The sequence below is a fragment of the Pipra filicauda genome, unplaced genomic scaffold (genome assembly GCF_003945595.2).
Source record: "Pipra filicauda isolate LSUMZ 115617 unplaced genomic scaffold, ASM394559v2 scaffold325_size820570_pilon, whole genome shotgun sequence".
Classification (NCBI taxonomy): Eukaryota; Metazoa; Chordata; class Aves; order Passeriformes; family Pipridae; genus Pipra; species Pipra filicauda.
In genome coordinates this window covers 769,890-775,807 of record NW_024104449.1, presented here as the reverse complement: position 1 = coordinate 775,807, position 5,918 = coordinate 769,890, and positions in this window count along the sequence as shown.

The following is a 5,918-nucleotide window of genomic DNA, read 5'->3' as shown; positions in this document are numbered from 1 at the left end:
GCGTGCTAGAAATTAAATGAGAAAAAAACCTTATTTGAGTTCATGGAACAGATCCTCCCAAATTCAGCTTCTTTTTCAACAGACCAAAAAAGCGATGACCAGCAGAATGATTTTTCCTGAAATACAACCACCAAAGTACTAGCATTATATAGAATGAAATAACCTCTCCAGTGTTTTGGCACCTAGCAACAAAGATAGTATTTCCATCATTTAATTTGGGGAAATATATTATCTTAGAAAACACATTGCTAGTTTGGATTCTTTAGGTCTATAAATTACATGAGAGGAATGGGCAATGCTGATTGTCTGATTCTCTAGTGGCAGTTCCCCACAAGAAGTGATACTGCAGGGGAAACTAGAGTACTTGAGGAATAATTCATGTCTGCATGAACACAGGCAAAGAAAGTAGCCAATGGTGTCCATGCTGTGCTCTTCCCATTTAACTGTCTGAGTTGAAAAAGGCATTTGGATATGAAAACGTGAATATATAGAACCAACTGGCACCATTCATGTTCACAGATACTTGCACTAAGCCACCATGTATTTCCTGATAGCTGGAGCCCTTTCCACTGTCATGCACTGTTCCTTTACAACCCAACAGAAGTTGATGACATAAACATATCCTTTTCCCAAACACTTGGGTTGTGTGTGATTTAACCTTTAACTCCCACTTGTTGTTATAGGTTAGATGTCAAATATTTCTTGAGAGCCTTTGGCAAAGGTTTGAATATGTTTTCGTCACTCTTCCCCTAAGCAATGTAGGTTGCTGTTGGAGAACCATCACAGCGAGGTTTCCCTTCCCCCCATCCCTCTGGTCACTTCCTCCAAGCTCAAACAGGAAAGCAGGGACAATGCAGAGGGACCAGCCATGGGCTCACAGTAAATCTACAATTACTTGAAGTGTCACTTCCTGTTTTTGCAGCCTACAGAAGAATAAATACCCTTCTGGGCTGGGCTGTGAAGCCAAGGGGCCCTGGCGTGTGTGCTTCTGGTGCTGCTGGGGCGGGAGGCAGCAGGAACACAGGGATGTGCCGTTCAGCCAAACACTCCAGCACTTCCAGGGGTGACAATCAATCTTCCTCTAGGGACACATAAATGCTATTTGACCTGTGTAAATAGGATTTTATTCCCACTAAGACTGCTACTTTTGCCTTAGAAAACAGGGCATTGACATGGCAGTGGTTTTACATGTATTAGAGGCCAATTCTCACTGCTAATTCATATGGAGTTTAATACATCAGGAGTCTTGGGCCACGTCAGTCCCTGCCCCTTCCTCCTTTAGAAACAACTGTATAACTGTTTTCATAGGTCTTGCTGAAAAATACCCTACCACACAGTATTCCCCCTAACGTTTGGGGCAAATTTTTCCCAGCTGTATGCAGTCTTCAGTCAAGTTTATCACAATGATAGCCCAAAAGTGGGCTTGAACATAGGCTATGGAAGTGGCAGGAATGGGTTAAGTCATTCTAGCTTAATAGAAAGCTACTTATAGAACTGTGGTGTTAGCGTAAAGGATATTTCAACTCTGTAAGCAGTATTCAAGCTGTTGAATAAGAATTTACAGTGAGTTTTGGCATCACATGAATGCTTTCCCAACTCTATGTGTTTGTAGACCAAGTTCTGTTCTTTTGCAGAACGCAAAAGAAAGCTCTGTGAAAATGCTTCACACCTCTAAGAAACGTGGCAAGGTGCACTTCCACGTCTAGCTAATCATGTTTTGCCAGATTGAAATACACTTAATTCACAAAGCAATACATATACATGTTTAATTTCAACCCATGGCCTGAGAACAGCAGATCAGGCATAAAAAGGAAGCCAGAGCTGCTAGTTGTGAAAGGCTGACAATGGAAAACATGTTGCCAAAGTGAGCAGATGCTGCGTAAAGTCAGAAACTGTTCTGTGAAGTAAGCATGTGTCACTCACTGCCTAAACTCTTTTCAGAGAAACACTACTTCAAGAAAATTGCTTGTAGTTCTTCAGAAGTATTTAAAAATGCTTTCTGGATGTTGTTCCTGAAGGACACTAATGAACTCAGAAATTCACCAGAATTTGTAATTTCTTGCTGTTTTCTGCATTTGTATTTACCACTTTTTCTTGCTGCTTTTGTCTAAATAGTCATTAAAGAAGGAGAAAAAACCCACAGGGATTATATGAAAACTCTCAATGATTTTGGGTTTTTTGCTGTTGTTGGTTTTAGAATGTGATTGTTTTTCTGATATCAAAATTGCACAGGGAAGAAGATCTGTGAAGCTGTCCGACATAGAAGGACCTGGGGGAGCTGGTTGACAGTGGCTGAACGTGAGCCAGCAGTGTGCCCAGTTGGCCAAGAAGGCCAAAGGAATCCTGGCTTGTATCAGCAATAGTGTGGCCAGCAGGACGAGGGCAAGGACTGTCCCCCTGCACTGGGCACTGGTGAGGCCTCATCTTGAACACTGTGTTCAGTTCTGGGCCCTCATAAGAAAGACATTGAGGTGCTGGAATGAGTCCAGAGAGGGGCAACAGAGCTTGTGAAGGGTCTGGGAACACGTGTGTTATGAGGAATAGCTGAGAGAGCTGGGGTTGTTTAGCCAGGAGAAATGAAGGTTCAGGGGAGACCCTATTGTTCTCTGTTACTACCTGAAAGCAGGTTGTAGGGAGGTGTGAAACAGCCTCAAGTTGTACCAGGGGATGTTTAGATTGGATATTAGGAAAAATTTCTTCATGGAAAGCTTTGTCAACTACTGGAACAGACTACCGAGGGAAGTGGTGGAGTCACCGTTCCTGGAGGTATTTAAAAGACGTGGATATGGTGCTTAGGGACGTGGTTTGGTGGTGAACCTGGCAGTGCTGGGTTAATGGTTGGATTTGATGATCTTTACCAACCTAAATGATTTTATGATTTTTTGATTGTATAAAAGGTGCTACAAACCCAGTCTGATTCCTGTTCCAAGGGAACCCAAATAGAAACATAAGAGATTCCTTCCCTTAGGGCAAACACTGGAGCACCCCATTACTCCTTCCAGGTCACCTGCCTGCTCCACCCAGCAAAATACTTGGTGGGGCCTCATAGCTGCCAAAATCTAAAAAAAGTTTCCTGAGTCTCTGGGAGCAGCCTGGACAGGCTGTGGGAGGGTGAGATGGGAATTGAAGTACGACCACGGTCTTGCAACAACAGTCTCATCCCACAGCAACCAAACAAGATAAGCAGGGAAGGTACCTGTGTATTTAGGAAACTGAGGCCTTCAAACAACATTTTCCCATAACACTGTTTCCCTCAGCTGGCCTGCCTTGCAGGTGACCAAGGTAAACAATTGAGTCTTCCCAGGCTCAGCTGGGTCAGTCAGGTGGGACTTGCTTCACTGACTGCTTCAGCATTTTGGGATTTTACCCCCTGCTTGAAAGAAAACCAAATTTCAAAATACTAAATCCTCCACACCACAAATATTCTTACAGAAAACTCTAAATTATATAACACTGTAGAAATGCAGCTGGCACTGCTTGGAAAGGGAGCCACACACCATGTTAGGCATTCACATTTTCATTTCATATATTCTACCCTACAATCATGTTTTATTCCACATTTTCCAGATAGACAGTTAATTCACTCTACCTGTACTCCTCTGATACTCTTAAGACTAAGGCTTATTCCTGTAGGATAGATTTTCATGTCTTGGGTATATCAATGCTGAGAATTCAGGGTGAATAAAGCTTTGCTTGTATGCTTGCTCAGCTTGTGACCACAACCATAATAAGAGCAGAGGTGATCCTATCAGCAAAATCCTCAATATTGTGTGCTTCTGCAGCTAAGACCAGTCATTTAGAAATACAAATTAAAGTCTTGGATATATACTAATGGCTCTTTTTTTTTTCCACAAATGGCATAATTTTTCATGAACCAGTACTCCTGCCAAAAATGTTGGAAAGGGCTTTTTTCGAGTCTATTTTTTTTCCTGCTAGCTCACCTGCTGTCTCTGGAGGCTCTTTGTTCTGAGACAAACTTATAACCAAGGTCACATCAATGTTAGGATTGCCAAGGTTTTGATATTCCTCATCAGGGAGCTAGAGCCACAGTTCTACTGAAGGCTCTCAGGGCCCACACTCAGCCTTAACCCTTTGACAGAGCTGAAAGTAGGGATCCTAGGGTTTTGACACTTTCCACACTTTAGCTGGCAACCTAGAAAACCATATGATCCATAAACTAAATTTGAACCCTTATCATGTTACAAACTTCTGCTTCCAATTGCAAGACTCTTCATCTCTGGTCCTTCAGTTTTAAGGGCCCTTAGTCAGCTAGGACTCTAAAGCAGTGGGAGAGCTGAAGGACACCAGTTCATTCTGGTTTCTTTTGGAAAAAAAAAATACAAAAAAGTTTTACATTCTTCTATAATTATAAAACTCAGAAATTTCCTTTCTGAAGAGAATATAACAATTTCAAGAAAATTATACATATACATTTCTTATTACAATAATATCCTAAGGATGAGAAATGCTAATTGACTTCTTCATGGTTTATATGTTTTAGACTTCAAGGAAATCTTCAGGTTTTTTGTAGTTTTGTTTATTTGAAGTTTTGTTGTTTGTGGGTTTTTTGGGGGAGGAGTTGTTAGTTTTTTTGTTTTGGTTTTGGTTTGATTTTTTATTTATTTGTTTGTTTATTTTGCTATTGAGTAAAAATTTTAAATTAGCCAAACCTATAAAAGCAGATGCACTGATACCCATAGGTACCCAGTATGGACCTGCTGAGACCTAGTGGGTTCCAGTCATTTTAGGCTGGAATCACTCATGTTGTTCCACAAAACAAAATAGATCACTTGACAATCAGATGCAAAACTAAAATTAATGACTGGAGAGCTCACAGGAGATATCTTTGGGCTAAGCACAAACTATTTGCTTTAGAGAAGGACATGGATTTTTAAGAAAAAATTGATTAACTAAAAAAGTATGTACATTAGGTAGAAAAGCAAGGTGGTATCTTTTCTCTCTAATTCTTACTATTTTTAACACATTAAAGTCTACCTGTCTGATACAGATTATAATCATTTACATAAGTGTCTTTGGAAGACTTTTTATATTTTATTTCATTGTTCATTTTTGGCTTTTTCAGGCTCAGTAGGCTAACCTACAATAACCAGGAGCAAGTGCAGAGATTTATATTTAGCCAGCCATTCATTTCTGTGGATTTGGTTAAAACAGAGTTCATACTTTCAGACGCTCCCTTAAGACTATAATATGATCACCCTTCAAAACCAGAGGATTTAGGAGATTTGGTGATTCAAGAGGCTTACTGCTAGTTTATAGGAATACAATTAGCATCTGCAAGGAATGCTAATTTTACTGAATACTTCCATGCTAAGAATTTGTAAGACCTAATTCACTGCAATAATCACTATATTTTTTGCATTAGTTCTAACTAATGGATTTAAAACTGTTCCTTTCTAATACTCTGCTTTAAGCGTTGTCTAAATCAACAGTGAGTTTCAGTACAGTCTCACAGTAATGTTCAGTTTTCCTCTTATTTCCTCTAATTTAGGGAAATATCTTCATTCAGGGAGTCATTGGCATAATTAACTTTATTTAGAAGCACTCACCTAAACAGAGGTCTTGGCTCCTGCTGGGAACTGATCCATAAAAAAATAAAACAATTAAATTTGTCATTTAATCTCAGATTTTATCGATTCAGTCTGGAAAGTCTGTACAAAGATTTATTTCAGATGGAAATACATTCCTTTGTCCTCACTGCTCTGACTACATTAGACTTTCCTATTATTAATGTAATACCATGCCATAGTTTGTTAGCCAATATCTCCCAGGTAACGGGTATCCCTACCTTGATATTAAGTAGATTTAATTTCTTTGTGGAGGCACTAAGGTTAGTAGTATTTTTGTACTGTTTTGTATTGTTTTCAAATGGATGGGGGTGGCTTCTCAGATTTCAACAT